Raw genomic sequence first — 22,716 nt, forward strand, 5'->3', positions numbered from 1 at the left:
GGCTAGCCTAAGCTTAGCTTTAGCTATTTGTGGCCCCCACTCCATGTTTCTGTCGGGGTGACACCTAGATATTCGAATACCGACACCCTTTCCAACATAATGCCATCTAAGCAAGGATTGGGGCGGGATGATTTGGGTGGGTTGAAGACCATAAACTTTGTCTTCTGGGTGTTGTTCTCCAGCCTCCTGTTGTTACAGAAAATAGCAAAACTGTCTAAAACCCTCTGGATGCCCATGGGTGATTTTGACATTAAAAGGGTGTCATCCGCAAACATCACTGCTGGGATCTTTGAACCTGCCAACTTAGGGGCATCATTGTCCTTGACCTCCATCAGTTGGGCAACCAATGCATTGACAAAGAGGCAAAACAGGGTATGTGCGAGCACACACCCCTGCCTTACTCCTCTGTCAACTGGGAATTGGGCTGTCAGTTCACCTTCTTTCCCACACCTCACCTGGGCAAAATTGCCTTTGTGCAATCTTATAATATCTCTGAGTACCCCCCAGAGCTTAGCTCTAGGCACCAAATCAAAAGCCGTCTTCAGATCCACAAAGATTAAATAGAGGCTGCCACCCTCCATTCTCACTGTTTTCCAAAATATAAGTTGAAGTCTATATATTTGGTCAACAGTGGAAGCGTTCTTTCTGAATCCGGCATGATATGGGCTTAGTACCTCATGTTCTTCCATCCACCCCGGAAGGCGATCAAGAATTACCCGAGCAAACAGTTTTTGCATGACATCGATCAAGCTGATCGATCTATAGTTTGCTGGCAATAGTGGCAAGCCTTTTTTTAAAAACTGGGACTATTTCTGCCCCTGCCCAGGTTCCTGGGATCGGCATGCCTTCATAATAGCATTGAATAAAACCCATAGATAGGGGCCCCATATTGTCGGTTCTCCCCGGAATAAATCCCCCGGAATCTTGTCCAGTCCCGGTGCTTTGCCAGGGGGAAGCTTGTTTATCGCATTTAGAACTTCGGCCAGAGTGAACTCATTGGCTTCTTCCCAATTGGTCCTTAATGGGCTTGTGAGTGTATCATCATAAAGGCCGGGTACTTCCTTCGTGGTGTTTAGAGCCTTAAAGTGTACTTCCCAAACTTCTGCTGCTATATTGGTCTCTATAGCTAGTTTACCCTCGCTACTGCCCGTACTAAATATGGACCAAAACTCCTTCAAATCTTTGTTTGATAGGGCGGTTTTTAGAGCATCCCATCTATTAGATATCCAGTTCTGTTTTGCTAGCCGGGTGGTCTCTTTATACAACGCCCTCCTATATTTGGTTAAAAGCTTATCTTTAGCTATAATGACTTCCAATAAAGCTCGTTTAGCCTGTTGGCAATTGTTATTAAACCAAGATCGGGTGACCCTTTTCTTCCCCTTTTCTTAGCAACTGGTGATTCATTCTCACTAGTTTCCAGATTCAATTGTCTCCTTTTGATTCACAGTCAAACGTCTACATCTTGCTCATGGTGCTTTCATTTACAGGTTCTCTTTCTCAGAATGCCTTCACCTCTCTCTCTTTCTTCTAAAGTTTTTTTAATTTTTGCTTCCTTCTTGACTTTGACTTGAGCACAATCCTGAGCTCTGACTTGAACTCGAGCTTGCTCGTTCATCAAATTGATCTCTGTCTGCTTTTTCCACAGTGAATCTTTTCCAGCTGTTAATTTTTACTGTTTTGATCAGTCTACTTCTTCTTGCTGCCTCTCATGCTTTGCTCTTCTGCAGGGTAGTAGCTCTTCACTCTGATCACTCTGTAACTGGAATTCAGGAATTTCAGGCTTTTCATTTGAATTTTCACACACCTGAAAATGTTCCTTATGTTTTTTCACCTTACCTTCACCCTCTCTGGATTCACGCTGCGCACCTGGATTTGGCTCTGAAGTTGATGTGCAAATTGCATACCTTGTTCATTTGCTTCATCCACTACTTCAGCTACTCTAACTCATTGAGGCAGGCCTGAACACTTGAAAGCGCAATTTGTGGTCAGTATAATTTGGAAAAGGCCTTTCCAAAATTTACTGAGGCAGCCCTTATGAATGTGTTTTGAAACAACCAACTAATGTCCAGCATTCAGGCCATGGCAGGGTGTATCATTGTACTCTTCAGCCTGATGAGAGACATATTTCACAACACCAGCCAGACCTTTACAATAATTGAGAATGATTAATTTGGTCAATCGGGGAAGCTGGGCGTGAGGAACATGGCAGTAGGCCGACACCGGTCGTGGGAGAGAAGGAGTGGGGATGATTGCACTGTGAGCCTGCATGCTCTTGTGCCGCTCGGTGAACTGTTTCTAATATACTTAAGTTCTTCCTTTGTAAAAGATGAGGAATATAACATAATGTCTCACCATGAGAAGTTGCCAATATCACTCAGTCACTTGTAGACTTCTCATTCGGGTCTTCCTTGGAGTGGTCCATTGGCTTCAGTACGCTACATTTGAGCCACCACCATGCACATGAGCTTCAGAGGGATCATCGGCAGAGTCTGCACTGACAGAGAAAAACGTGTTACAGCATGTGAGGAAGGATTCAGCGACTGAACGTGGTGGAGAGTAAGTGGCCCAGAAAACCAGGAAGTTGGACTTACAGGACCCACAGGTATTTACTAGCGCTACTGGACTCAATATGAAGGTGGACAGAGGGCTTTATTTAAGCAACCAACTGAAGCCAAACGTAATAGAGGTGGAGAGGGTTGGACAAGAGAGAGAATCCTTGAGTGACTGTTTAATAACTGAGCACACTATTACAGACAAACCACCCAGTAGAAATAGATATTCGTTACGTTCAGCAAGCATAGATGGAAAACTAGAGAAGGTTTCACAAAGGATATCAGCAAAGGGGTGGCATATGTGAAGCTTATACCCACCACAAGACAAACACTAAACCCAAGCAAAAGCGCATAACAAGCTCACTGGAATAAAAGCAGTTGTAGAAGCAAAAAGACGAACCCCCGTTTAATTCTTTCTTTAGAATAATGGAAAAGAGTAAAAAGGATGAACAGCTCATAAAGCCTCCCATGAACAGGATAAGAGTAGTCATACAAGACCAGGTTAGCACCCTGTCTGTGAAGGAAGCTTTAGATAATTTACCAGGCCCATCCATATCCACAGCTAACAGATGTGAGGGTCTGTCAGAGACAGAAGAGGCTGGTCATAATCAAACAGTAGCAGTAGAGGATGCATGGAAAAAAGTAGAGGGCTAGAAGGAGGGTGACATTGCTTTATTGGGCTTAGGAGGAAAAAGTCAGATTGGTCAATGATGGAGACAGGCCAGATGCTTCTGGATCTCAGGTCCGAAATTGCACATAGATTTGGGACGTCATAACAAAATCAAAATGAAATAAAAGGGTCATGTCATATCTTAGAGTCTAAATTGGATGAGCTGGCGGAACGTACATAAATGCTAGAAGAGAGTATGGAAAGAGCCAATCTCAGCCTGAAGCAAAATACTGTTGAGAAAGCAAAATTATACCAGCAAAACAGGCTGTTGAAGGAAGATATCAAGAGACTGGAAAATCACTTGAGATGAAATAACCTAAGACTATTGAATATCCCATCAGGAATGGGATCCAGCAACCTAAAGGGATGTGTAATCAAGTTGTTGAAGGAACCAGAAATCAATCTTGATTTGTCAATCCAAAGAGTCCATAGGGTCCCCTTGAAAAAGAATCCTAATCAAAAAGCCCCTAGAAACTTTCTGACATAAACTGTGAAAGTGCTAATTTTAGCCTGCACCCTAAAAGACAAAACTTTAAAAAATGAAAACATTTCCTATCAGATCAGGTAAGATATTGGCAGAATGACAGCACAGCGACAGAGGGAACTAGGGGCTAGATTGAAGAAGTGCAAAAACTAGGAGCGAATGGCCAAATGAGATTTCCTGCCATGTTAAGAATAATGAGGAAAAATTAAATGTTCAATCTGAAAGATGTTTTTGAGGTTCAGGAAATAATTAAGAAAATGAAAGTGAACTCTTGAAGGTTAGAAGTATTCACTATACTAAAGTATAAGGGTGCAGGCAAGGTGGTGGACTTTGATGCTTAATTGTAGATAAAAGTATGAGTTGAGTAGTCATCGCCTACCCGAGGCGCTCAAATGGAGAGAAGGTGTCGGCAAGTGCAGGGAGGATTCCTCAGTGGGGCACTGTTGGGTGGGGAGCATACAGGGTGAAAATACACACTTCAGGACTATCTAGTAAAGCAGTTTCAGTCAAATGGGGTAGGAATTCAAGCCCATTGAGGGAGGAAAATGGGGGGTGAGAGTGAAAGGCCATAGGTGGCCTCTTGGGTGGGTCACGATAACAGTTATTACTTGGAATGTAAATGGATTGAGATCAAGGAAAAACAGAATGTAATTTTAGAACATCTAAAGAATAATGGGGCCCAGGTTATAATATTCTCTTCTGGAGAGACCACATTGCAGGGCCCTTCTTAGTAAAGGCTGCTGGGTACAAGATATTGTTCGTTCGGAACAACAGGGGAGCACAAAAGGAGTGGCCATACTCATAAGGAAACACTCAAGAGTCAGGCTAATAAATAACAAAAACGGATCATACTGGAAGGTTGCTTGTCACTACTCTAGGTAGCGAGAGTCTATGTTGGTCATGTGCTGTTTAGTACGGTCCTGAAAGGGGCGACCTGGCATATTTAAGAACGTTGGAAGATAGCTTATTAGAAATCCAGATCCCCTTATTAGTTGGAGGAGATTCTAATATTGTCTTCGATAATGAGAAAGATAAGATGGCTAAATTCAACTATGCAAATTCTTCTAAAATGAGCCATAAATTAAAAGATCTGGCATAGAAAGTGTAGAGCACACAAAGGATTTCCATTTTATAGTAAAAAATATGGGTATCACTCCTGCATCAAATATCTTCTAGATGAAGGCATGGTAGATATGGTGAAGTCAGTCATTCATCTTTCAGTTTTACTGTTGGATCACTCCACTGTGGATTTAATCTTGGTGTTTCCCAACAGAATAGGAAGGAAGAGGTGGGTGTTGAACAATGTCCTGTTGCTAGAAGAGCGTATACGCAGGTAACTGGCTGACAAAACTAAGGAGATATTTTATTTAAATAGAGGATCAGCCAGATGTCAGGTGGTCTGGGATGCATATAAGGCTTATATCACTGGTATAATAGTTTAAGTCTCCCACAGGCAGAGGTTAGAGTCATGTAAACAGGAGGAGGTGCTCATAGATAACATTCAAGAGAAAGAAAGAGAAATTAAAGCACAGTATGTAATTGACACAAGTAAATTAGTAATTTTACAAACAGAATTAGATAGCATGGAAGGCGAGTACGAGGCGAGGGTAGCAAAGAAGATGCAGGATAGGTGGAAAGCTAGCTCTTTGCAACACTTTGTGTATGTGGAGAACAGTGGACTGGACGTATGTGAACTTGGAACACTAAGGCAGATAGATCCAAGAACTTTATAGACACATTAATTGAAGCTGAAACACGGAAAGTCCTAACTTCTACATGCAAAATAGAATGTGAGATGATGAAGCACTTAGGACAACTATACAAGGAAGATACTAATCCAGACGTTAATGTCATTAAAAAATGGCTGCAAAATAAACCACTCCCAAGGCTAAGCAGTCCACAGATTGAAGTCCTTGGGTTAGAAATGACAGAAGAAGAAATCATGAGCTTAAAAAATGGCAAAGCATCAGAGCCAAATGAATTCCTGGTAGAACTAAATAAGAAGCTGTTACGACCACTGACCCCAGAACTAAAATCTCTGTTTAATTTAATTTGCCTCAATGATATGGAGATCTCATCTTCTTGGTATAAATCTACTATGGTAATGACCCTGAAGCCAAACAAGGATCCAAAAAGAGCAGATTCCTTCGGAGCAATTTCACTCTTAAACTGTGACTATAAGATGTGCATGTGCATCTTAGCTAAAAGAATGGCGAGTGGTAATCAAAACTATTGTTCATCCTAATCAAAGGGGCTTCACGCCGGGGTGACAATTAAATGAGCTAACACATTTGCTAATTGGGGCAATAGATATCGTAGGGCATTTAATATACCCTTGACAATAGCGGCTCTTGATGCTGCTAAGGCTTTCAACAGGGTAAATTGGGCCTTTTTATGGAACGCCCTGGGGAAATTCAGATTTAATAGCAGTATTATTAAAACCATACAGACCCTGTCCAAAGCAAAATGTTCAAGAGTGTTACTAAATGGAACACTAACAGAGACTTTCCACATCTCGAGGAACTAGACATGGTTGTCCTTTTTCTCCAATGTTATTCACCTCTATATGGAACCTTTCACCTAACAGATTAGAATTGATAAAAACATCATCCACTTTGCGACCTTCAGATTAGAGCTAAAGCTGGCACTATATGCAGATGACATCTTGCTATATACCAGGAACCTGAACCACTCAATCACTAAATTAGAAGAGCATGCAAAAGAAAATGGCAATATTTCAGGCTGATTAATCATTCAAGACTAAACTGAGGTTATGTCCTGGAAAAGCGATGAGATAATTTGGGATTCTAAGAAGCAGATGAGATATCTGGGTGTCCAATTTGTGCACAATTAAGAGGATCATCCTATTAAAAACCTAAAGAAAAACTTAGCAATGAAGTTGAGAAGCTCTTTAGGAAATATCACAATCTGCAGTTAAAGATCTATAGAAGGGTTAAGTAAAGATGATATATCTTCCCAAACTGACCTTCTGTTTTAATACGGTGACACTAACCTTTCCCAGGGACCAATTACGGAAGCTTCAATGCAAAGTGAGGAGTTTTATTTGGGTGCATAAGGGCATCAGGCTGTGATGGAACAAAATCAGGAGAAAGCTAGGGGTAGGGGAGCTGTCTTTATCTGACTTGCAGACATACTGCCTTGCATTTCGGTTAAAAGATAGTCGAATGTTAGCTATAGAGCCAGATAATTCACCAATAGGGAGATTATACGCTGCAATGTTGAGTATTTTAAGGCAAAGGTATTTTTTTTATAAATTTGGGAACCCAAATTATTTTAGAAAGTGAGATTGAAGATCTTAGTAGCAGCTTTAAAAACATGGGTTTACATAAGAAAAGTGTTTGATATCCCTTATTATTCACATTTGGCACTGAATTGGGATTCACAAGGAACTCTAGAATGTCTGAGGGACTCACACAGTAGGCCTCGGAGATGGGTGGGTCTTAATATCTGGGGGAATTTAAAATTTGGAATAGATAAGATAGACTGGGAGACAATTTTGATAATGAATGTGGAGAATGGAGAAGATGGCACATAATGAACCAAGGTGCCCAAAGTGTGCGTTTGCATCCGCTGATGACATGTTTGTAGATTACCCTGCATTGTTGTCCTTCTGGAAAGAAGTGAGTAAGATACTAGCTGATGTGGTTGGACATCAAATCTAGGTAAGCCAAACTCTTGTCTTATTTAGGAGAGACCCGGGGGCAAAAATATTGCAAAATATGCCCCAGACTAAACTAATATTCTGAATGGTACTTTTGGCACGAAGAGAAATATGCAGAAAATGGATATCATAAGAACCTCATTCCCCTACTGAAAGGGTTCGGTATGTCAACTATATTTGTCAAATGGTTATTGCATGTGACCCACAAAGTCTATAGAAAGATTGGAGGGAGTATGTGAATTGGCAAACTTGTTCAATCAGTTCAATGATTATACCTCATTTGCTGCATTAAATGACTATCATAAGCAAAACAAATAATCTAGTTTCTCCCATGGAGCGGAATATGCAATGAGAAACTGATGGTGGATTGACAACAAAACAAAATACCCAATCTAGAACAATGTAATCTATTATTGAAACTAATGCTACTGAAGGTAATAATGCTGCTGAAGGTACAAATGCAAGTCTCACTGCCCTGCCCATCAATATCTAATGGGGAGTCAATACTGTCTTCCTGTCTGGAGCGCTCCTCATATTCATCAAAACAAGAGGAAGATCATCCGGCCACTTCAGACTAGTTGAGGCACAGACCTTTACCAGTTAATTCTTCGAAGTGCCACTGGTATGTTGCACTGAACCTAATGATTGAGGTTGATAACTACAATGAAATCTCTAAAGGTGTGCAGACTATTTGCAACACTTCATTTTCGAAATGTATACCATGATCTGTATCAATAGAAATTTAGAGTCCGAATCTTGGCTTCAATTCCCTTAACAACAATTTGGCAACTGTAAGGCTATCTGCTCTTCCTCTGGGAAATGCTTACAGTCATTTAGATAACAGGCAGACTATTATCAAACCTATTTTAAGCCATTACACAGTGACATCTCTATAAATTCTGCCTGTAATCTTGTTAATGGGCATTCTGATTTGCCAGTGTGATTCATTAGTTTAACAGTTTTCTTTCCCTGTTTATTTAAGTGGCATCCTACACAGCGACTCAGACATTTCAGCAACATGTCAGAATCCTGTGTTCTCCCAATATTTTTGAAATGTCTTAACCAGGCTGTCTCTTCTAGCATGAGTCTGATTATGCAGATATTTACACATGCACTGAAACACTGAATCTGGCAGGACATATTTCTGATTCCAACAGATGGTTTCAGTTCCTTCAAAGTAGAGGGGGAGTTACAGCAAGCAGGTAAGCTGTAGATAGTGGGGAATGTCTCCAAAGGGTGAGTGAGTGTGCAAAGTGGGGAGAGAGTACTCCTTTGTGTGGTATGTTGTGCCCTCACACACCCTTGCGGGTGTATAGCATCATCATTGGGCAAAGTTGCTCCTCGTGGGGGTGGCGCTGCAGTCCCTCACGGGCCCTTGGTTAGGGGCTCTCTAGCAGAGATCTTTTAGGAGTTGCCGCATTTGTGTATGCGGGTGTGTGGGTTGGGGTGTGCTAGTGAGTGCAGGTTAAAATGAGACAGGGACCCTAATAGTTTTAATCAAAGGATCCCTGGTTCAGAATAAAAAATTCACGGGGATGGAGATGCACAGTAGTGCTGATTAGAGAGGGGAAACAAGACCAAATAGAATCCCACTTCTCTCAACCCGTGTAGTGTATAACTAGGGTGATTTAGAGAAAGGTCAACATGTTTCGCGCTGTAGGATGGTCCCTATTGGATCCAGGAGCGCTTCGTCAGGACCATGAAAAAAATTGTGAAATCGGATTTGGGAAAAGACAGCCTGTAATCCCATGTGTTACCTTGGTCAGGTATGCTCGACAATTAGTGTCCAGGACCCGTTCTTATACGTTAATCCTGTTCACAGCCCTCTCCTAATAGACGATGGGCTCCGTCAGCAGGTACCGCGGAGTAAGGTTGGATAGTGGCCTTACGTAGCGGGAAACCTACCCGTGCAGCTGTGCCGGCAGTACAGCTGCACGGGTAGGTTTTCCGCTGGTCTTGTTTCCCCTCTCTAATCAGCACTACCGTGCATCTCCATACCCTCATACACAAATGCGGCAACTCCTAAAAGATCTCCGCTAGAGAGCCCCTAACCAAGGGCCCGTGAGGGACTGCAGCACCACCCCCACGAGGAGCAACTTTGCCCAATGATGATGCTATACACCCGCAAGGGTGTGTGAGGGCACAACGTACCACACAAAGGAGTACTCTCTCCCCACTTTGCACACTCACTCACCCTTTGGAGACATTCCCCACTATCTACAGCTTACCTGCTTGCTGTAACTCCCCCTCTACTTTGAAGGAACTAAAACCATCTGTTGGAATCATGTATTACTTTTAGGAGCATTGGTTCAGGACCTCTCTCTAACTGCTCCTTGTCCCTCCTCTTATTGTGTTGTTGATAGGACATATTTCTGTTCTGAATTTACATGCAAGTCCTGTAAACATATTTTTATACCCTAACATTTTCCATTTTCTTTTCTCATTTTCAGAAGCATCTTTCTGTAAGTGTCTTAGTTCATTCAAAGATGTCTTCATCAAATACATAAAGAAAAGATGTACATTATTTGAACTCTGTACAGTATTATTTGTGAAGTCATCATTTTCTTGAACAATTGACTTTCCCTATTGGGCACAATATCTGGCCATTTGATCCGCATATTTATTTCTCATAGCAACCATATATTTGCCAGCCTTACAGGATATGCACTTAATGACAGCCACTTCCTTCAGTTTCTGAATCGCATCCAACAAATCCTTCATAATTCCCCTTTGTGACCATAGCTGATCATAATCATGAACAACACCAAAACCATACTAGTTGTCAGAACTGGGGTTTCAGGTTGTCAGATTATGCATGCTGTACAAGCAGGAACCATCACTCTAGTAAGGGTAAGCTAAAATATACCGTAAGCTCACCCTCTGGTAGCTTGGCACAGAGCACTCAGGCTTATCTAACGAGGCAATGTGTAAAGTATTTGTGCGATACACACACGCACACACACACACAGTAATACAATGAAAACACTACAAAAATACTCCACTAAGGGTTAGAAGAATAGATTTTTTTAATGAGAAAAATAAAACCAAAACAACAGAAATACAGTAAGTAAAACTGAAATCAAAAAGTAGAAACAAATAGGGCTTAGGGGTTACTTAAGGTCATGCTGGACCGGGGTAAATCCAAAGCTCAGGCCGACTGTGATAAAGGGCAAGCCAACTACAGGACTTACACAGGTCCCGCTGAAAAAGTACCCTGGATGGATCAAGCGGTGATGGCAAAGACTCAATGCATCGGTTCCGATCTGCGCAGGTGATGAAGGTTTTGTTGACGAACCCCTTTACGATGCAGGCACTGGGTTGTTGTCGAGCCGCACTGTCTGTCATTGTCAAGCTGTGTAGTCCATCAAAGCAATGTGGTGGATCAGCTCCTGCGTCGATATTGGAGGGCGATGCGTCAGTTCCGATCGGTGCAAAGTCATCACTACTTTGATTTTGATGGTTCAGTACAGCAGAAGTCACCCTTCAAAAGCCCAGGACTGTATTGGCACCACTTGGCAGGGCAGGACTCACAGATGACAGAGTCCAGAAGCTGTTGCAAGGTTGAAGGTAGTCTGTGGTGGCCCTGAGACTTAAGAACGGGGGCAAGTCAGCAAGCCCTTGAAGTCACGCTAGGGTCAAGGTATATCCGTCCAGTCCTTGTCCTCAGTGGGGCACAGATCAGCAGGCAGCAGGGCAGCACAGCAGAAAGGCAGTTCTTCCATGGCAGCAGTCAAGCATAATGGCAATCCTTGTAGCACAGCAGCCCTTGCTCCTGGCAGAGTTCTACACAGGTCCAGTTGTGTGCTGCCTTGGTAGGGTCAAAGCCCCAGTACTTATACTCAGTTGCGCCTTTGATATGGGGCCTTTGAAGTGGGGCTGACTTCAAAGAAGGGTCTTTGAAGTGTCCACTGGACCTTTCTTCCCAGCCCTGGCTTCAGGCTTTCAGTAGGGGTTTAATCAGCCCTTTGTGTGGGAAACAGGATACTGCCTATTCAGATATAAGTGTCAGCTACCCCTCTCTCTTCCTGACCAGGAAGATCTATCAGAATGCAGATGAGTTCTCTCTCACACCCACCCTTCCTATGTTTGTGGCTGTCTAAAGGAAATGCACAAAGTATAGCTACCACCCACCCCAGATGTGTATTGGAGATAGGTTGCAAGGCACACTGAGCAGTAAGAGCAGAGAAATACCCACTTTTCAAAAGTGGCATTTCTAAAATAGTAAATTTAAATCCAACTTTACCATTAAAGAGGATTTTTCATTACCATTTGAAAGATATAGAACATGACGCAGCTACTCCTTTCTGATCAGTAATTACAGCTTAAAGGTGTTTTAAGGAATTTCCAATGCTCAATTATGAGAGAAGTAGGCCTCACAGTAGTGTAAAATGAATTTAGCTGTTTCTCATTACCAAGACATGCAAAATTTAACAGTACATGTCCTACCTTTTACTTACATAGCATCCTGTGTTATGAGCTAACTAGAGCATACCTTAGGGGGTGACTTATGTGTAATAAAATGGTTTTAAATGCCAAGTCGGAGTGGCAGTAAACTGCACACACAGCACCCACAATGGCAGGCTGGAGACAGGTTTGAATGGCTACTTGTGTAGTTGGTACAATCAGTGCCTCAAGTCTACTAGTGGCACTGATTGGGTGGCATGGTGAGCAAAAGAATGATGGATTTAACCCAGATCTCTTGACTGGGGGGTGAACGTTTTGATTTGTTCTGCATTCCGTCCATCAATTTTGTGTCTTTTGCTTTCTCGCCCTAAGTGCGCCAGGTATGCTCAGACGTGAGTCCTGGGCTCACTGTGCCACTGGAATCATGCTATCCTGGCTGAAGATGGATGAAACTCCGAAACCGGTCCTAGGATGCTTGTTTCCGGTCCAGGGAGGACCTGGCTTGGCAGTTCGGGCTGGACTGTTCCCATGAGGCACAGGGTCAAGACTGATTTGCATATGGCCAGGTCTAAACTGGGGTGGCATGGTGAGCAAAAGAATGATGGATTTAACCCAGATCTCTTGACTGGGGGTGAATGTTTTGATTTGTTCTGCATCCCGTCCATCAATTGTGTGTCTTTTGCTTTCTCGCCCTAAGTGCGCCAGGTATTCTCAGACGTGAGTCCTGGGCTCACTGTGCTACCGGAATCATGCTATCCTAGCTGAAGAGGGGTGAAACCCCAAAACCGGTCCTAGGATGCTTGTTTCCTGTCCAGGGAGGACCTGGCTTGGCAGTTCGGGCTGGACTGTTCCCATGAGGCACATGGTCAAGACTGATTTGCATATGGCCAGGTCTAAACTGGGGTGGTATGGTGAGCAAAAGAATGATGGATTTTACCCTGATCTCTTGACTGGGGGTGAATGTTTTGATTTGTTCTGTATTCCGTCCATCAATTGTGTGTCTTTTGCGTTCAAGTCTACTAGTAGCATTTAGGTTACAGGCTCTGGATATATGGCATACCACTTTATAAGGGACATACTAGTAAACTAAATGTGCCAATTGTGTACACACCAATGGTACTAAGCTTAGGGGTGAAGCACATGCATTTTAACACTGGTCAGCAGTGGTAAAGTATTCAGAGTCCTAAGGCCAACAAAGACATACAGCAAAAAGAGGATGTAAGCAGGTAAAATATTTGGGGGAAGACTACCCTAAGGATGACAGGTCTAACTCTAGCTATCTGTATAGATTGTCAGAGTCACATTTTCTGACAAGCAGCAAACTCTCATTAGAGCAATCAATTCTGCCACTTGTACTGATGTCACATTTGGTAAGGAGGATGCCTCAAGTGTCTCTGTGATAGAGCATACCGCATAAGCAGCTTTCAATCCTCCATATTGCTCTCTTTAAGAAGAACCATTAATACATGATGTCAGATCTGCCAGTTCCAATTAAACTTCCCTTATGTCTGGCTTGGTTTTGTGCATAATTTGGTCACCCTTACGTAAATATGCTCCATTTCACAATCAATTTCATCTGCCCTACCTTCACAAACTTTCTCTGAAATTGAAAGCAGTTTTCCTGGATTTAGAACATTTCATCTTCAATTGGAAATCTTATCTGCTGCGAGAATAGATTGCTCATAACATGTCAATCTACTATTTGTTATGTGCTGTAATGCTGTCCTTGACAAATGGATCTTAACTGAATGAGGGACATAGACAATTAATGAATGACCCATCACAATTCCTTCACTTTGCTTAAGTGACAAACTGCTGCAAACAATTTCAAACAACCTGGAAGACTTACAGCTACTGGATCCGATACATCTGAAAGATACGCCACTGAAAACATAAGTCCTCAATATTTTTGGGTGAGAATTGAAAGTGCACATCCATCTTTTTCACGACAGAATTGGAAAAACAGCATATTGTAATCAATCATCCCAAATGCATATGCATGACACAAACTATCTTTCAATTTCTTAAATGCATTAAGACACTAATCATCATATGGTACCGCGTCCTGTACATCCTTACATGCTAACCTTACTAAAGGTTTTGTAATCAAGGTTAAGTTTGGAATCCAATGACAACACTTCACAACAATTCCAAGAAACAATCAAACCACCCTCTGGGAGGTCAGAGGGCTCAGTTTCAGAATTGCAGAAACACATTCTTTAGAAACTTTCCTCACACCCTTTTCAAAATGATGTCCGAGATATATGACTTATTTTTCACGGTGCATCATTTTAGTCAGGGAGACTTGGGGGCATATGTACAAGGAAATGTCGGAGTACGGAGCTGTGCCAAATTTGGTAGCATCACACTCTGATATTTCCAAAATACTGGGATGTGTCATATTTACAACAATATGGCACATCTCTGTGTTTTCCCTAGTCCTGGCGTTAAAAGGAGCTGCATGCACCAATGCAGGCGTCCTTGCACTATAGTGAAAGGGTGCCTGCTTTGCAGAGAATGATTGTCTATGTGCAGGAAGGTGTCCCTTCCTGCACATAAACAATCAATAATTGCGATTGGTAACTTCTGTGTGTGCGTCATGGCGTTTTGCTCTTTCTATGAGAGCACATACAGAAAAAGCAAGCACAAGGAGAAATAAAAGTATTTTTCCTTGTTTCGGCATTCTAACACCTACTTTTGCATGGCGTTAGATTGTGTCATTGCCTCAGTTTAACAGACCCTTATAAGTGTGAGGCAGTGTAAAAAAACGAGTGTTGCAGTAGAACACCCACAGCAACACCCCTTGCATGCCCCTTTCACGCAGAAACATGCGTGAAAGTGTACCATATTCATAAAGCGGCGTTAAGCAATTAAAAGTGGCTTGTAAATATGAAGCAGTACATTGCACCACAGGAACGCTGTTAAAAGTGACGTTCCTGTGGCACAAAGCCCTAGTACATTTGCCCCTTTATGCTCATTTTCAGCTAGGTGATTTAATAGGGCAGTGGTATCCGGTTTACAATCCTCTTTTGTCTTAGAAGCTGCTAACAAGTACACTATACATTGAACTAAGACTGAGTTAAATGCAATTTTAGATCTTTTAGTCTTTTTTCAGTATTTGGGAGAAAATTGAAGGACTCTCAGTATACCCTTGTGGGATTCCACACCACATGAGAATCTTATTCAAAATTTAAATTCAAAGTCCTCACGAGTCCTGCATGAGTCCTCATGTAATGGAATTGCGAAGAACACTTAGCATAAATCAATGACTATATACTCCATTCCAGTTCGGATAGAATTTGAAGCAAGATTACTGCTGGATTCGGTACGAACAGACAACAAGGTACATCAATTTTATTAATTTTTGGAGGTCATGCAGGATCCTCGATTTGCCATTTGACATTTTAATTCCCATCATTGGAGAAATGCAAGGACTACCAAGTACTTCTCAAAGAATTCCTCAGTCAATCATTTTTTCAATTACTCTTTTCATTCCTTCCCCAGACTCTTTTATAAGTCTGTAAAGTCTAGTTCTAGGAACTATTGCATCTGGCGTAAACTTGATTTTCACTAGTTACGGTTTTTTAATCAGTCCAATTTCTTTGCCAGTGAAATTCCATACCTCCTCTTTGACAGTATATCTTAAATCTCAAGGCTGGTCATCCTTTGTCTAGACTGCTATAACTCAACTTTCATATCTTCCGAGTTAATTTTAAAAAACTGAATCTTCATCTTCATTTCAATTGCTCAACTATTAAGTGTGTAATACATCATGCAATTCATTTGAAATGAAATGGGGTGGCCATTGAGTTCTCTATTAACATTTGAGCCACTCTGATCTACCTCCAGGACTGCACTAAGCAAGCAATCCTCCTCCCCACTGAGGCACTGTCATTGTGAACTGCTCACTACCATCTCATCATTCAGAATCATAGCATTTTGATGGCACCCTGCATTATATTACATTTTATTTCTCATGTTTTGTTGTATTACCGGAGCTGTTGTCATAGGCTTTGAAAATAATTTCTGCTTCTATATATTCTGCTTTGCTATCTGCATATTCGATGTCATATTGCCTCACTGGTTTTGCTGGACTCGCTCTGTATTTACAAGAATCCAATTAGGATTTTGTCTACATTCTCTATTCCAGTGTCCTATTCTCCCACAATAATGCCACATCTCTCTTTTTCAACATATCAACATTTGCATTTATCCCATCACCTTTTCCTTGCATTCTCTGATTCATCCCATTTATTCCATTCTGATTAAAATGTATATTTGAATCAATTTGATTCTGTGACCCTTTCTCAAACTGTTTTGTTTGGGCAATCATCATTTTCTCCATTAACTACTTTTGCTTTGTTTCAAAATAGTCTGTAGACAGTTGGAGAATGGGCTGAGCAGCAGGCAGGCTACTACTTAATCTACATCCTACCTGCGTGGAACTCATTAGTACAATAGTCACAACTATTTTTCACCAACATCAAGATCGCTTCAATGCTCTTGTTTTGTCAACACAAGTCACTCTTTTGAATATGATTACTAATTTCTAATCTCAATCCATTTACAAAAGAAGAAACAAAACCACTAGCTCCTGCTTTTTCGACTTTGCTATGTTTCTTGAAAACATGCATCAACCTCTCATAATAGGAACACACTGGAGGTTCTTGTAATGAATGAATGGGAGATTTATAAAGCATGTGGCTACTCAGAGGTGTGTCCTGGCGCTAGCGAGCAACACCCCAGGTACGCGCCCAACAAAAAAGACCTTACTGCTTGTGCCTATGTTGTTCTCAAAATCTTTTCCAATTTTGTTGTTTCAAATCTCTTTATTAAAAGATTGCAATCATATATCTCAGTGTGAAAACCTTGAACAAGTTACAACATAGTATACATCCAGCTTCATACATTTGCACCATTCCGGTGCTGGCATTATCACTTGATGTCATATTTCTATAGTCTTAGCAGCTCTGTGCTCAAATGTGCCTTGCTGCATGCTATTAGCTGTAGTGCTAAACAGGCAACAAAGGACAGAAGTAAAATAATAAAAATAAAAAAATAAGAAATAGTGAGGAAGAAGAAAGTATCAGTACAGGGAGGGGGTAGGGGGTCGATCCAGGCGAGGAGCCCCCAATACATGTAAATTTATTTTAGTGGTGGCTCTAAAAGCACTGCTGTAAGAGGAGAAACCTGTGTTTGATCCACTAATACTCTTCTTCCACTTGTGCTAGGCACTACCATTGTAGCTGTAACTTCTGTCGCAACACTTAGTACAGTCCCAGTAGAGGCTTGTGCTATTCCTGTTTCTCCGCCGGAATCCTTATCGTTCACCACAATAGTCTGGGTTGCCTCCTTTGATCTATCCATATACAGAGGAGGTCTAGAATTCAATAGTTCGCTTATGATTTGATCATCATCATCATTTGACTCCACATCTTTCTTTTTCCTCTTTTTCTCTTTATCCTGCTCTTTTCCATTAACTATTGTAGGAAAAGTCTTTACAAATTGAACCTTATTTTCTCTCCAATTTTTCTCTTGCCAATCAAATTTAATTTCTAGCCAATCCCCAAATGACTCTTTTATGGTTCTCTCTTTCTTTTCTCTTTCCTTCTCAGTTGCATGTGATTTCATTTATTGAGCTCCTCAAATTGTATGGTACTTGGCATTGGCTTCAAATTGTACATAGTTTGTCTTAGAAAATCAACTTAATATTATTGAAGGTGCTATCTAATAGAAACTGTAAAACCTCGTCATGTGCTGTATATGTATTCCATTTACAGAACCAGGTGCATGTGTAATATCCAACCTCTACCATGGTTTCATATGCTGGCGTTCCTTCACTCTGTAATTTCTGACCTTCTCTACGTATCTCACTTGTGTGTTTGGGTTTAGTAAGTTTACTACACCTATTTCACACCTACATAGATTCAAAATAAACTCAAAATCCCAGTAAAACGATATAAACAAACGTAGTGAACAAGAGCCAATAACACCACAGCTCTGTCAAAGGTCAACCTATCACAGCACAACTATGCCAGCAACCAACAAATCAGAGCACGGCTTTGTGGCGACGTCTCACCAATCCCAGTGCAGCTCCCTTGCTGAGCAACCAGTCACAGTGTGACTTCTTCATAAACAGGAAGGCAAACAACAGGATCACTTGATATCATTTAAATGAATAAATTCCTTTGTCTTCTTTACCCAGAAAGAAATAAAAGTCAGTTTTAGAGTAAAGTAACTCAAATAAAAAGCATAAAGTTTTGAATGTGAGCAACAAAAAAAAAGATAGTCACAACAATCCTACAAAAGTTCCCTCTAAGCAAATCCTGACCAGGAGAAATCTACCTCCAGGTCAATGTACCTCACCCTATACAATCAGGGGAAGAACAGTAACTCAAGTTAAACTTTCAAGCCTGAAAATAAATGTCATTAATTCAGAATCCCCACGCGTGTGTAAACTGCGCCTTGCTCTACACAGCACAATACAGACAAATAATCAATAGCTTGAGATCTTGAGTTTACGACAAATCCGATAACCACTCTATTCAATCCAATAACACATGTATTTTGAAATAGGATCACAAATATGAACAATATATCATCACATCAGTAATTAATCCACCAATTGAGCCATGATCATCATCACATATCCAAACAACTCAGCAAAAAAATCAGTAATCCATCATCACAACTCATAATTCAAAAAACTAATTTACCAACTCTTTTTTTCTCTATTCATGCTTACACTCCAAATTCATTCAGGAGCACACAGCCAATACAGCTAGTCACTTCCCAAGAGGATCCAACACTGATAAAATGGCAAATTTCCAAAAACTATATTCTTCCCGATTTGGGCACACATGGTCGAAAACTACAAATCTTTCAGGGGACCCCAAAACAAGGTGTTTTTACACAAACTAGCATCTGCTATCAAATCTGTGGGAGATGAACCCCAATAATATCCTGAACCCCAATTTTTGATGAATCTCAAAATTAATTCAGCTCTGTGACTCTTCTTGTTGATCTAGTGATAAGAGACTAACCTCCTTATCAATAACACAAACATAGTAGAGTGTAATCATGATTAGAAACTGGGACCACTTAAGAACCAAGGTCTTGAGTGAAAAGGACGTTTAAAAGTTTAATATAGGTTCATTAATAAAATCAGTAAAGAGAAAATGCATAATTTGCCATGACTTTGAAACAAAATAAAATATAAATATGATATCAAATAAAAACCCTAGTAAGCCATATCTAAGTTGAGGGAATGATTGTTTTTCTGCAGAATTGGACACCTTCCTGCACCAAAATAATCATTGATGGCGTTTTCCTCTTTCTCTGTGTGCTGCATTCTGCAGCACGCAGAGAAAGAGGAAAAACGTGGAGAAATAAAAGTATTTATCCTCGTGGTGCCACTCCTATGCCTCTCCTGAGGATTCTGACACATTCTGACACATTCCCAGCTTTACAAAATGTTTTAAATCTGGGAATGTGTCAGTTCTATGTATGTTGCGTGGGAACACCGGCAGCAACACCCAGGGAATGCCCCTTTCATGCAGAGTAATGTGTGAAATGGGCCCATATTTACAAGGCCATGAAAAGTCATGCAGGGTGAATTTACATGGCCTTGTAAATATGGGCAGGCCCATTGTGCTGCTGGTGCGTCAAAAAAGTGATGCAGCGGCGATGCAATGGGCTTGTAAATGACACATTAAGTGCCAAACTCATAAAGAGTACTGACAACATTCTAAGTGAGGAAAAATCTCAAAATAATTAGAGGTTCAGTAGGAAAATAGGAAGTTGCCCGTGATCTTTCAAGATCACGGGTTTTTATACACAATTTATGCATATTAATAAAACTGCAAATTCAGCTTGGCACAATCATGGTTAGGTCGCTTTAACACATCACAAACATTTTCGTAAAACTGAAAAGTTCTTAGCACTAACCCATTTCTTAAGTAAGAGAAATCTTCTGCTTTCTTCCTTAGCAACTACAATCCGAAGATGTTCAACACAATATGAAATATTTTCTCAACAATATCTCATAGAATGATGTTCTTCTGCATGCCTGCAATGGAAATAGCAGTGGAAATCCTTCAAAATGATATAGAAAGGACATGACGGAAAGTTTCATTCTCAATGCACGATTTCTAATGCTACAATCTATTTGCATCATAGCGCTCTGTGTTCCACGTAAACTGTGGGGAGAGAAGACTCGCAGTAAATAGCTGATTGGAAGAGGGAATGAGCAGGAGCAAGATGAGTCGAACTTCAGAAACTGCATCCATTTTAGAATAATGTGGAACTGAGGCATAGCTATACCATATTAATATCTGCCCTTCTAAATTAGAGAATTATGGGGCATATTAACAAGCCAGGCGATAAAATTATCGCCGCTTTAGCGGCAGTAAACTGCCGCTAAAACGGCGATAATGGGCTTGATAATATGCTCTATGGAATTCCAATTGAAGCCCATGTTAAATGTGAAGGACGTCTAGCATGGGCTTCAATTGGAATTCCATAGAGCATATTATCAAGCCCATTATCGCCGCTTTAGCGGCAGTTTTCTGCCGCTAAAGCGGCGATAATTTTATCGCCTGGCTTGTTAATAAGCCCCTATATTCTTTCAAGTGCAAAATCATTAGTTCATCGATTATGGTCATATGCATGAGTAAAAATACTGCTTCACACAAATAATTTGTCACCCAAAATTACACATCAGAAAAAGCTTTTCAAAATGTCTATCCTTTTTAGCCCAATAGAATACTGCATTATGGGATGTGTTGTTTCTTTCCTGACTCTGTAAATATAGCATAAGAAATCTTAGAGTGCAACATGATAGTCTCTAATTAGCCCACACTAATGAAAGGTGCCACAGGTGAAACTTGGTAGCTATGTCTGTGAGGGGACACAGCTTTGGAGTCATAACCAGCTGACGTTACACACACACACACACACACACATTTTTCTGAAACACCAAGGGCAAGGAGCATTAGTACATGCATTCCTCCAGAGCAGTCAAATTTTTTAAATCTGCCCTGGCTACGTTATGATGTCATGAGAACAGGAACTTTTACACAACAGGCACACATAAAGAAACACAAGATCATACAACCCCAAGGGTTGGATCGTATCCTGAATGTTGAAGTGCACATGATCAGGTAAACACAATAAAACACTGCAGGCATAGCAACATGTTAACCGTATTCAAGAGCAATGGTAAACACAACAACCACGTGGGGCAGGATATAATCTAAATGAGAACAAATTCACTTTTGAAAAATTGAGACGAATAAAGTAAGAAAAGGAGACGATGTGTGCTGTGCAGTTGTTTCATAATGTGTTATATACATATCAGAGGCGCAACTAGAGCCAAATTTCGGGGGGGCTAAGAAAAAATTTCGGGGGGGGGGGGGCTGAACCTTTAACCTCTTCAATGCCCATGACGAGCTGGTCTCGTCATGGGCCGCGGTTGCGCTGTGCCCATGACGAGACCAGCTCGTCATAAACCCCGCCCGCTAATGAAACGGCCGGCACAGGGCGGGGAAAGGGGCGGGCACTGAAGGGGTTAAGCAATAGGCAGAGTGGAGCTGATTTCGGGGGGGGGCTGAATCTTTAAGCATTAGGCAGAGTGGAGCTGCAGGGGCTCTTAGACGGGGTGAACAACAGCAAGGCCTCATTAACATGCAAATGGTCTTTTAAAGACCTGTGGAGTGCTCGGATGCGGCTGTGTGTGTGCCCTGGAAGCTGTCTCATCCCGCGCTGCCACACACGACGGGGGGGCCGAAGCCCTTTGAGTCCAATGGGTGTTGCGCGCCTGATACATATACATACCCAGATGGATCATATCACATAGGATGATGTTTCGAACAGTGCGTATCGCTTCCAGTGGATACTGTGTCTGGCAGGGTCCTTATACAGTCAGAAGTATTCTAAGGGAGTGCGGTGGAGCATGACGGATGCTGCAGGCCTAGCGCCTTCTATCATAGTGCTCTTATCTCCAGCAGCCACACATATAGTGCTTACAAGCCCTCGGACCTCTGACACCCACTGACACGCCTGACTCGGCAATCACACTTTTAACAACTAGACCTCAAACCTCTGATATCAGACACTCATTCACACCTCTCATACTCACTGTGGGCTTAAACCTGGGGCCTTAGCATGACCAGCAACTCAAGTTATCACGCGTCTCACACTTCTAGCATTTACACCCCGAAAACCCAATACCACTCACCTTCTAGTGCTCACTCCTCTGGCACCAATAATGGAACTCACAGTTATTGCTTCTGCCCCTCAGTCTGGTGGTGCAGAGCCACAGAGAATCCAAAGGAGTACCATGGAGCAGGTCCCTGCTTCACTACCAGAAACATCCAGTCCAGATTTGACCCACAGCATCCAGAAATCATAGGTAGGAGCTGCAGGAGTTCCCATAGGGTGATGGGCCCTCAAGCAAGGTACCTCTCACCCAGGGAAGTGAAGGATAAACTACCCCATTTCATTGGTTGACACGTCATGTGGTCATATGTCTACGATTTTTGCCTTGATTGGAAGATTCAAGATTGACCAGTAGTTCATTAATTTGCATTTGGATTCTTTAGCAAGAGCGAGAATATAGCCTTTTAATCAATCAACCAATACATTTATTTTACGTTTTCCAGCTTTAAGCAATAACAATTACTAAAATTCAAAATCTAAAAACACATAAATACATTACATATGCCATAGTTCATTCTGAGTACAAATGTACATTACAGTTGCCAAGTATATAATGCGAAGTTGCAAGGAATTTTTATTAACATCATATTATAGAATATCTGTCCTTTAGATATATAAATTATAAACATAGACATTAAAAAGTGACTCAGTCTTAGCTACACTCAATATTTCTTCTCTGTAAAATATAGTTAATTACAAGGTGTTG

The sequence above is a fragment of the Triturus cristatus genome, chromosome 6 (assembly GCF_964204655.1).
Source record: "Triturus cristatus chromosome 6, aTriCri1.1, whole genome shotgun sequence".
Classification (NCBI taxonomy): Eukaryota; Metazoa; Chordata; class Amphibia; order Caudata; family Salamandridae; genus Triturus; species Triturus cristatus.